We start from the raw sequence: 12608 nt of genomic DNA on the forward strand, positions 1-12608 counted from the left end.
TGAACCCTTTCAAGTTTCACAACATCTTTCCGATAGGAAGGAGACCAGAATTGCACGCAATATTCCAACAGTGGCCTAACCAATGTCCTGTACAGCTACAACATGACCTCCCAACTCCTGTACTCTGACCAATAAAGGAAAGCATACCAAACGCCTTCTTCACTATCCTATCTACCTGCAACTCCACTTTCAAGGAGTTTTGAACCTGCACTCCAAGGTCTCTTTGTTCAGCAACACTCCCTAGGACCTTACCATTAAGTGTATAAGTCCTGCTAAGATTTGCTTTCCCAAAATGCAGCACCTCGCATTTATCAGAATTAAACTCCATCTGCCACTTCTCAGCCCATTGGCCCATCTGGTCCAGATCCTGTTGTAATCTGAGGTAACCCTCTTCACTATCCATTACGCCTCCAATTTTGGTGTCATCTGCAAACTTACTAACAATTCCTCCTATGTTCACATCATGTGGGTTGGCGTGGTGGCTCAGTGGTTAGCAGGGGCCTGGGTTCAATTCCCGCCTTGGACAACAGTGCAACTTCACACAGACATTCTCCCCGTGTCTGCGTGGGTTTCCTCCGGGTGCTCCGGTTTCCTCCCATAATCCAAAGATGTGCAGGTCAGGTAAATTGCCCATGGTGTTCAGCGATGTGTAGGATAGGTGCATTAGTCAGGGGTAAATGTAGGTGAATGGGTCTGGGTGGGTTACTCTTCAGAGGGTCGGTGTGGACTTGTTGGACAGAAGGGCCTGTTTCCATACTGTAGGGATTCTATCCTAATTATTTATATAAATGACAAAAAGTAGAGGACCCAGCACCAATCCTTGTGGCACTCCACTGCTCACAGGCCTCCAGTCTGAAAAACAACCCTCCACCACCACCCTCTGGCTTCTACCTTCGAGCCAGTTCTGTATCCAAATGGCCAGTTCTCCCTGTATTCCATGAGTAACCAGTCTCCCATGGGGAACCTTGTCGAATGCCTTACTGAAGTCCATATAGATCACGTGCACTGCTCTGCCCTCATCAATCCTCTTTGTTACTTCTTCAAAAAACTCCATCAAGTTTGTGAGACATGATTTCCCACGCACAAAGCCATGTTGACTATCCCGAATCAGTCCTTGCCTTTCCAAATACATGTACATCCTGTCCCTCAGGATTCTCTCCAACAACTTGCCCATCACCGACGTCAGGCTCACCGGTCTATAGTTCCCTGGCTTGTCCCTTACCACTTTTCTTAAATAGTGGCACCACATTAGCCAATCTCCAGTCTTTCCACATGTCAGCTGTGACTATCGATGATCCAAATACATGTCTGAAAGACAATATTTAATCGAAGCTGTGGCTGTCGTTCCCTGGGACTCTATGTCTCAATTCTCACGTAATTAGTGAAGACACTTCCCGAGCACTTGCAGTCTGTTCTCCCACATTTGGATCCTCCTACACGAAATCTCAGAGACAGTTTGTATTCCTGTGCAGCTTAATCCAGATGATTAGAGGATATCAATGTCTACAAATTGTTACACAGTCATTAAGATTAATCCGATTATAACGGTTACATTTTGTCAATGAGCATACTATAATCCCTTAATAAAACTCGACAATCTTGAGAATATTGTGTCTCTTCTTTGACCTCGGAAGATCAAATAAATGCAGACTCTCAGTCTTGCAGCTGCAGTTACAACCTTAACTTGTCAACATTTTGCCTTCTATTTGCATGCTCGTAGTTGGTTTAAAATGGAATTTTGGTTCCCTCATGGGGTGTCTGTCCTCACTGGGTTTAAATTGCCTGTTCGGGTTCTGAGCTATCTCATATATTCTGTTGCATTAAGATTGGAGGATCTTAATGCAAATGGCTTTATTCTGATTCCACTGACTCGACTTTCGATGTGATTTCATCCACTTTCCCTTTACTTTGTATGATAACCCACATTCAGTCATTTCACTGGTGTTACTGTAACTGCTGAGCAAGTCGCTGAGCTTATTCTCATTGTTACGAGATGAAATCAAATAATTTTCTGAGTTACAAATTGTCTTTACAACCTGAGCGAGTTTTAAATGAGACTTCCTTGGAACTGTCAGCTGTTCCAGCATACGACCTTACAATCTCACTGTCGTCATATAATAGTTCTGTCACCCTTTCTGTAATCTTTTAGTGTGATGTCCTGCTCAAATTATGGACATTTATCTTTTTTGCTGTTGATCTACTCTCATAATTTGTTCTACAATTTACCATCTTCTATTATCCATAATCTCCGAATAATGCCAACTCAGGTTTCTGCTCCTTAATTTGGTCTGTTGTTCTCAGATTCTCTACCTGCTCATCACTTCACTCAATCACACTTAAATAACGTCACATATAAGACATAGGAGTGGAAGTAAGGCCATTCGGCCCATCGAGTCCACTCCGCCATTCAATCATGGCTGATGGGCATTTCAGCTCCACTTACCCACATTCTCCCCATAGCCCTTAATTCCTTGTGACATCAAGAATTTATCAATTATGAACTTAATATTCTCCGCTCTCTTTATCTGTATCCAGCTTACTAAGTGTTCCTGTTCCAAAGCCCTTGTCTAATGTGTTTAATGCCAGCCTAACGGTTTTAATTAAAAATAGAGATTGCTGGCGACACTCAGCAGGTCTGGCAGCATCTGTGGAGAAGGCAGCATCTCGCTCTCTCTCTCTCTCTCTCTCTCTCTCTCTCTCTCCACACATACTCCCAGACCTGCTGGGTTTCGCCAGTCATTTCTGCTTTTGTTTCTGATCTCAGAAAATGATTGGGTATCATCTCTTGTGAATGATAATATGATGAGAGACTTGTTCAGCAGTTACAGTGACACAAGTGAAATGATGGAATGAGGGCTGTCATACAACATAAAGGTAAAGTGTATTGAAAGTCAAGTCAGTCGGATCAGACCAGTTTTGTTTTTATTTGGATCTGACTGTTTTAAATCAGTTTCTCTAAAGAGTAAAAGTCAATCTCTTACTGATTTTAATCATATTTCTCAGTTACTGACGCATTGGTTGTCAAATAGATGCACGTCATTGCAACTCATTCTTCAGTGCAATTTTCCCTATCTTTTGTCCCAGACTATTTTGCACTGTCTTCAGCATTATCCCAATACCACGCAATGCATACTTGACTCTCATATGGTCTTCACGGGAGATCTGTGAGATTTTTAATTATCTCTTCATGTATCGTTCCCAACGGATTGGGTAGTGGGCCAACTCTGTGACTCTATAACTGTCAAATCCGGTACTCCTAAAAGAAAAGAAAAGGGTGCAAACGTGAGCTCTTGTCTCCGCTGAAATGGAGGTTAACATCAATTGATGTCAGGACACAATATTCTCTACCTTTGTTTGTGCCACGTTTCCTGTCACCACCCAGCAAGAACAATAACTTCCTCTCTCCAATTTCACACAATCAGCCAGTCCCGTCCTATCTCACGAGCCCTGGAGAAATGTACAGTCTCATTCTTTCTTCAAAACAGAAATCAAACAATTTTGTTTGGTTCCAAGTTGTAACAGCTTTTGTTTGCTTCTTCGTTCTTTCTCTGTTCTTTTTATTTAATAAATCACTTCTGGTTATACTACATTATATGAATATATCTGAAAAGTTGTCCAAGTTGTGTTATTTCATTTAATTCTTCGGACTAACAATTTTCCTTCCATGCATTGAAACTTTTGGAATGGTGTGAATGCATTTTATTATTCTTCCTGGAATCTCTTAAAATTTCGATTCAATTTCGAATTCCTGTAAACATCTTGGAATGCCAGCCCACATGACCCTTAATATTAACCTTTACTGTTATTATTAGCGTGTGTGTGTACCCAGCTTTAGTGTCAAACGTGTGGTGCTGGAAAAGCACAGCAGGTCAGGCAGCATCCAAGGAGCAAGAGAATCAACGTTTTGGGCATTAGCCCTTCATCAGGAATCCAGCACCACACTCTCGGCTCTGATCTCCAGCATCTACTGTCCTCACTTTCTACTCCCTGTCTAGTTTTAGTGGTTTCAAAATGACTGATCCTCAGTATATTTAGTGTTTTCACAGTAGCTCTCCTATTCTCCAGCGCATTGTTAACAAAAGGCTTGAGTGGGTTAGGGATCGTTGCTTTTTAATGGGGCGTGCTATTTGCAGTCCATCGCTGGTGCGGTGACTTTGGAATCTGCAGATGGATTCAGGAGATCTCCACGCCACCAAAATCAAAATGCATTTATCCTGCTTCAGGAAGAACCGGTTGATCAATCCAAAACCAACCCTGCCAATTTTAAAAAATGATAACGCATTGAGCATTATAAAGTCTCAAAGCTTGTGCAGTCAGCTTAAGCTAGCAGTCAAGATTCGAGTGGTGCTGGAAAAGCACAGCAGGTCAGGCAGCATCCGAGGAGCAGGAAAATCGATGTTTCAGGCAAAAACCCTTCACCAGGAGTTCCCCCTGACCTGCACATCTTTGGACTGTGGGAGGAAACCCAGGCAGACACAGGGAGAATGTGCAAACTCCACACAGACAGGCAGGAATCGAACCCAGGACCCTGGTGCTGTGAGGCAGCAGTGCTAATGACTGAGCCACTGTGCCACCCATGGTCACGACAGAACAGTGATGAATGGAAGGTTCCAGAAACATTGAGGAGGTTATGGTGATGGTGTTGATGGTGATGACAAAATGTTGCACAATTTCCAACATGCAGAATCAAACAGAAAATAAGTCTTCTTGGTAAACCTTTTCACACACAGGGTGGTTTGCGTGTGGAACGAACTGCCAGAGGAAGTGGTAGAGATGAGTGCAAATAGAATAGTTAAAAGACATTTGGAGAGGTATATGAATAGGAAAGGTTTAGCGGGATACAAGCCAAATGCTGGGAAATGGGCCTAGATTAGTTTAGGGAGCCTGGCTGGCATGGACTGGGTAGACTGAAACTCTCCCTGTTTCCATGCTGTTGAACTCTGTAACTATAATTGAGCTCTTTTTGCGAATAACCCAGTAGCCCAGGGGCTCTGAGGTATTTATTGGCTCTTCCAAACCCTGTAGCAGCTGGCTGCACGTGCGATGTTGGGCGTCTGAGAGGAATGTAACCTAGTCTGAGGGGTCTAGCCCAGAATCCATCAGCTCTATCCAACACTGTGAATGTTGGATAACTGGGTGCCATGCTATTAACAACAGAGTGACAGAGAAATAGGACCATTCAGCCCATCGAGCCCACTCCACCATTCAACATGAGCGTGGGTGATCTTTCAACTCAGTCCCCTGTTTCTCCCCCATACTGTTTGTTCCCTTTAGCCCTAAGAGCTATATCGAACTCCTTTTTGAAAACATTCAATGTTCTGGCCTCAACCACTCTCTGTGGCAGAGAATTCCATAGGCTCCCCACTCTCTGGGTGAAGACATGTCTCCTCATCGCAGTCCTAAAGGGTCTACCCTGTAGCCTTAGACTGGTTCTGGACTCCCCAGTCATAGAGTCATAGAGATGTACAGCATGGAAACAGACCCTTCAGTCCAACCTATCCATGCCAACCAGATATCCCAACCCAAACTAGTCCTACCTGCCAGCACCCGGCCCATATCCCTCCAAACCCTTCCTATTCATATACTCATCCAAATGCCTCTTAAATGTTGCAATTGTACCAGCCTCCATTAGTTCCTCTGGTAGCTCATTCCATACATGTACCACCCTCTGTGTGAAACATTTGCCCCTTATGTCTCTTTTGCATTTTTCCCCTCTCACCCTAAACCTATGTCTCTCTAGTTCTGGACTCCCTGACCCCAGGGAAAAGACTTTGCCTATTTATCCTATCCATGCCCTCATGATTTTATAAACCTCTATAAGGTCACCCCTCAGCCTCCAACGCTCCAGGGAAAACAGCCCAGCCTGTTCAGCCTCTCCCTGTAGCTCAAATACTCCAACCCTGGAAACATCCTTGTAAATCTTTACTAAACCCTTTCAAATTTCAAAACATCTTTCCAATAGGAAGGAGACCAGAATTGCACGCAATATTCCAACAGTGGCCTAACAGCTGCAACATGACCTCCCAACTCCTCTACTCAATACTCTGACCAATAAAGGAAAGCATACCAAACGCTTTCTTCACTATCCTATCTACCTGCGACTCCACTTTCAAGGAGCTATGAACCTGCACTCCAAGGTCTCTTTGTTCAGCAACACTCCCCAGGACCTTACCATTAAGTGTATAAGTCCTTCTCTGATTTGCCTGTCCAAAATGCAGCACCTCACTTTTATCGAAATTGAACTCTATCTGCTGCTCCTCAGCCCATTGGTCCATCTGATCAAGATCCTTTGTTGTAATCTGATGTAACCCTTTTTGCTGTCCACTACACCTCCAATTTTGGTGTCATCTGCAAAAACTTACTAACTATACCTCCTTTGTTCACGTCCAAATCAGTTGTATAAATGACAAAGCGTAGTGGACCCAGCACCGATCCATGTGGCACTCCACTGGTCACAGGCCTCCAGTCTGAAAAACAACCCTCCACCCCCACCCTCTGTCTTCTACCCTTCATCAGGAACTTCCTTTCTATGTTTACCCTGTCTAATCCTGCTTGAGGTTTCGAGGTGTTTGTGAGATTCCCCTGTTGTTCTGGTGCAACTAACAGCAATAGGGGGAGGTGGGTGTCTGTCAGGGTTAACTTCCTGCTGTTCCTCGTTGGTCACACCAGGGTGTTGGTGTTTACTGGGATGGGGGGGCGAGGGGCAGGACCCTTCTCTGTTCCATGATCTTTTGGAGGATCAGGATGGTTGCTTCCTGGGCTTGAGTCTTTACTGGATATTGTCAGTGTGGCCTGTCAGTGGGACAGATTTGTATCATCCTTAAGCACCCACCATCTTGTTTACCCTGTACCCACACCCTGGGCACATCCTGGCCAATCAGGCTCCTTCTCCTCCCAGTCCACATCGAGGAGGCTGGCTACACCTCCCGTCCTGAGTGAATACACCCCTGTCACAGTGGGATCTTTCTGTCGCTGAGGAGTGGCCACTTTGTCTCTCTCTCTCTATACTTCAAGGTTGTCTCACTCAACTAGGCTGTTATTATCACGTCCACCCAGGCCTCTTCCTCATACAATAGAGTCAAAGAGTCAGTACATAGTCAGTGGTGGGTAAGCAATGGCGGGTTACGGGGAAGCGATGACCAAATGGTATTATTAATCTGACCATTAATCTGAGATCCAGGCGATATTCTGGGATTTGGGTTCGAATCCCACCATGGTCAAATTTGCACTGAATGAAAATTTGGATTTAGGAATCTAATGGTGATCTAAGGGCAGCACGGTGGCTCAGTGGTTGGCACTGCTGCCTCACAGCACCAGAGGACCCAGGTTCGATTCCAGCCTCGGCCACATTCTCCCCATGTCTGTGCAGGGTTTTCTCCGGGTGCTCCACTTAAGTCCTACGATCCAAAGATGTGTAGGTTAGGTGAATTGGCCACACTAAATTGCCTGTAGTGTTCAGGGATGAGTAGGTTAGGTGCTTTAGTCAGGGATAAATGTAGAGCAATAGGGGAAATGGCTCTGGGTGGGTTACTCTTCAGAGGGTCAGTGTGGACTAGATGGGACAAATGGCAGTTTCCATACGGTAAGGATCCTATGATAATTGAACTATTGTCAATATTTGTAAAAACTGGATTAGAGTGGTGCTGAAAAAGCACAGCCGGTCAAGCAGCTTCCAAGGAGCAGGAAAATCGATGTTTTGGGCAAAAGCCCTTCAACAAGAACGTTTGCCTGAAACGTCGATTTTCCTGCTCCTCGGATGCTGCCTGACCTGCTGTGCTTTTCCAGCACCACTCTGATCCAGACTCTGGTTTCCAGCATCTGCAGTCCTTGTTTTTACCTTCGTAAAAACTGGTCTAGTTCACTTCAAGGAAGGAAATTTGCCATCTTTATGTAATCTGGCCTACACTTGACTCTTGACCTTCTGTAATGTGGTTGACTCTTAACTGCCCTCTGTGGCAATTAGGGATGGGGTGATATATGCTAGTCTGGCCAGTGATGCTCACATCCCGAAATGGACAGAAGTCCCAGTTGGTATTGATAACCCATAATGCTCAGCCCCTTCACAACACATCAATGCTCACCCTGGGATCACCAAGACTCCCTGCTTCTGGGTGTTATCCAATTCAGAGAGCCACCACGTTTGTCTCATGTCCATTTTTGTCAGGGGGTGAGGTGGGAGGTGTTGGGAGATGTCTCGGTTACCCCCGCGCCGCTCCCACCTCCCCAATCACCCTTCTCACCGTGGTGACCTGTTGGTGCTCCCACAATGCACTTCTCTCACTCTGCCTTCTCACTTTTCTCTGGTTTGCTGTCTATCTCCATCTTCCACTTGGCTACACCCAAGGTAACCGTGTCTTGAGGATGTGGCTGGTGGTGGTGGTGCCCTTTGGTGTTCCCCACTGGACCCTCCCTTCAGCTTGTTCAAGAGCACAGCATCAGCCCAGCCCCAATCATTCACCTTGCTGGGGGAAGGGGGGAGGGGATTGTGGTACTTTCTGCCTTTCTCAGATGTACACGCGGACCCTTTTTCTCCCAGTTTGCCCCCAGTGTGACTGAACCCTCCTGGGCCCTCTTTGGCAGGTAAGTTCCAATCTCTGACATGGAATTTTCCCCTCCCCCACACACTCTTTTTGCCCACCTCCCACGCGTCAGTAGAGAGCTGACCTCTGACCTCCGAGTCTGGTCCCCTTGGGCTGGAGCAGGATGGCAATGTCCGGTGGATGTTGGTGGCCATTGTCACACCATATCCCCCCTTCCCCCACTATCGCCACTCATTGTCCCATCATACCCTCTTGCTTCATTGTCTACACCAGCCTGTAGCCTTGTCTACTGTGGCATTACAAATTACCAGCCAATTAAATCCCACATGTCTTCATGCTTCACATCTCTCCCACTCACTGGGACAGTGAGTTCCAGGCACTCACATTCTTTCCTTTCTCTTACCCACCATCGTTATTGACGCCTTGCTCTTTCTATCAACTAAATGCTTTGATTTCCTTCACTTAAATCTCTCCCCCCACCCCCTCCCCCCCAAGGAACGACGTTTCTTCCTGTTGAACCTATCCATGCCCCTCAATCATTTTATCCATCTCAATCACGTCCCCTCTCAATCTCCTCTGCTGCAAACAATCCCAGGCTGTTCAATCTCTCTTTGAATCACAGAATCCCCACAGTGTGGAAACAGGCCCTTCGGCCCAACAAGTCCACACTGACCCTCCGAAGAGTAACCCACCCAGACCCATTCCCCCTACCCTATTACCCTCTATTTACTCCTGACTAATGCACCTAACCAACACATCTCTGGACACTACGGGCGATTTAGCATGGCTAATTCACCACAACTTGCACATCTTTGGATTGTGGGAGGAAACCGGAGCATCCAAAACTCTCCAGCCCAGGCAACATCCTGGTTAATCCCCTCTGCACCCTCTCCAGTACAATCCCATCTCTCCTATCATGTCGATTCAGAACTGTAGGACTGAATTGGTGACATTTCAAGGGGGTTTGAGTGCAGTCATGTCAATCCCCAGTAAGGAAACAGCTTATCTCTGTCTCTCGTAAGATCACCTCTCATTTTTCAAAACTCTCATGAATGCAAGGCTCAGATTGCCTAATATCTCTTCATCGGATGGCTCTCTTCATCCTGGGATCATGTCTAATAAACCTTCATGTTCTGTATTATTCCAGGGGCTGGTGGACATGCAGAGGCCTGTGTGACCCTTAACCTCCGATCTTCTGATCATGTCACATTGAGTCACATGACAAACTGTTCAGCATTCATTTGGGTTTGTACAGACCCGCCTGATTCAGGGGGGACAATTGATCATGTGGCATCTGATCTAGTGGCATCTGATCACAACAACACCAATTCACAAACGATAACACCCTGGGAGATCCCGTGACCAACTCATCACAGACCATTAGATCGTGAGACCCCAGAGTTCGATCCAATCAGATTGTACGCCTCCCGATCAAGCAACTGAAGCCCATGTCACCAAGTCTCATCTCAACTGACCATGAGACAGGGCTACAAGTCATCAGGGCACGAGACAGCCCCATCGTCCGGCTGGACCCCAGCTTGGTGGGAATTGAAAACTGATTTAATCACAGCACGCTCTGTCCAAAGCCCAGTACATAACCCTCAGCACAGTCAGGGTCACATCTAGAGGGATGTATCTAACCCCATGCAGTCGCTGTCCTGGGAATGCTCACTGGGTATAAAGTGAGGGACACCCTGTCAGGATAAAGTGCAGGCAACCCCACTCTGTCCCTGTCCTGGTGCAAGGTGCTGCGTTAAGAATTCGAATACATGAGGCAGAAGAGAATCTTTACCATTTTATTTGACAGAGGACAATTATAGACAATAGGTGCAGGAGTAGGCCATTCGGCCCTTCGAGCCTGCACCACCATTCAATATGATCATGGCTGATCATCCACAATCAGTATCCTGTTCCTGCCTTACCCCCATAACCCTTGATTCCACTATCTTTAAGAGCTCTATCCAACTCTTTCTTGAAAGTATCCAGAGACTGGGCCTCCCCTGCCTTCTAGGGCAGAGCCTTCCATACACCCACCACTCTCTGGGTGGAGAAGTTTATGAAAGGTGTAATTCACACATTACCCCTGCCAGAAAGGGACATAAGAGTCATGTGATTGGACGCAAGTCTCAGTTAAGCCCCACATAACTGTCCTGCAGGTTATGACTGAGGACAGAGCTGGCACACGGGGAGAGACGCGCTGTTTGAAGTCAGCTAGCCCTAAGATTGTTTGCCTGACATGTAACCCCACCTCATCTCTTGACGACATACTACAGAAAGATACCAGAGTGTGTCCCAGAGAGAGGTGCGAATTACCACTGGAAGTGATGCACACTCCTGGCTAATATCCTTCCCTCACGGCTTCAATCTGGCCAGCATTACACAATGTGTTCACGCGATCAAAGCTGTTGATCCTTTGTCCTGTTGAAGTGAAGACAGTCGCTCACCAGTCACTGACCATCTGATAATGAGGCACTCCCGCAGTGCTGACTATCTACATCTATGGCACACCCTCAATTCTGACCCCATTACATTGAGGAACTGCCTCAGAGTGGACCCTCTGACAGTGAGTTGCTCCCTCAGTGTGGACCCTCCGACAAGAGGCATTGCCTCAGAACTGACCCTTAAACAATGAGGCACTGTCTCGGAACTTCCCTGTCGATGATAGTGCAGTCCCCTTGTGCTGACCTGCTGACACTGAGGCCCTCGCTCAATGCTGATCCGCTTACAAGAAGCCCGTACCTCAGTCTGACAATAATGAGCTCCCACAGTTCTGTCCCTTTGACAGTACCTCAGTCCTGACCCTTTAAGGATGTGGAACTCCCTCAAGGTGAGTTGAAAATGAGGTACTGCCTCAGAACTGATAAGAAATGCATTCCCGCACACTCACTGTCTGATGATGAGGCCCTCTCGCAGTGCTGACACTCTGACAATGCTGCACTGCCTCAGTACTGTCCCTCTGCACACCCTCAACTCTGACTACATTTCACTGAGGCACTGCCTCACACAGCACCCGTGACAGTGTGGCACTCCTCAGTACATACCTTCTAATAAAGCTGCACTGCTTCAGAACTAACATTCTCACAACGAGGCAATCCATCTGACAAAGCGGCACTCCCTCAGGATTGCAATCAGGCACTTCCTCAGTCCTGACTCTTTGACAATCAGACACTTCCTCAGTCCTGACCCTCTGACAATCAGGCACTTCCTCAGTCCTGACCCTCTGATCGTGTGGCCTTCCCTCAATTCTGACCCTATTACAATGAGGTACGGTCTCAGTACTAACCATCTGACGATGATCCGCACCTTTCAGTCCTGACCCTCTGACAAAGAGACACTGTCTCAGCTCTGGGCGAATGTGAGGACTGCAGATGCTGGAGATCTGAGTCTAGATTAGAGTGGTGCTGGAAAAGCACAACAGGTCAGGCAGCATCCGAGGAGCAGGAAAATCAACACTTCGGGGAATGATGAAGGGCTTTTTCCCGAAGCATCGATTTTCCTGCCCCTCGGATGCTGCCTGACCTGCTGTGCTTTTCCAGCACCACTCTAATCTAGACTGTCTCAGTACTGACCCTCTGATACTGAGGCAGTCTCTCAGTGCTGACCCTCTGGCAGTGCTGCACTATCTCAGTTCCAAATGAGTGGCACTCCCTCACTTCTGACCCGAATAAAATTAGGTAGCGGCTCAATTTGATCCTCAAACAATGATACTCAGCCTCAGGGCTGACCCTCTGGCAATGGAGCACTACCTCAGGACTGACCTGCTGACAGTAAACACACCCCTTCAGTAATGATGATTTGACACTCCTTCACCTCCTCTGTAGTGACCCTCTGACAATGAGGCACTCCCTCTGCACACCCACAGACACGAAAACAGAAATTGCTGGAAAAGCTCAGCGGGTCGGGAATGTCTGTGGAGAGAAATCAGAATGACATTTCGGGTCCAGTTGATGGTAGCTAGTAATCTATCATATTTAAGCAGAAGATAGAGTGGTGGGAGGTGGGGAGGAGTAAACAGTAGATTAGATTCTCTACAGTGTGGAAACAGGCCCTTCAGCCCAACAACTCCAC

This window comes from Chiloscyllium plagiosum, chromosome 10 (genome assembly GCF_004010195.1).
Source record: "Chiloscyllium plagiosum isolate BGI_BamShark_2017 chromosome 10, ASM401019v2, whole genome shotgun sequence".
Taxonomy (NCBI): domain Eukaryota; kingdom Metazoa; phylum Chordata; class Chondrichthyes; order Orectolobiformes; family Hemiscylliidae; genus Chiloscyllium; species Chiloscyllium plagiosum.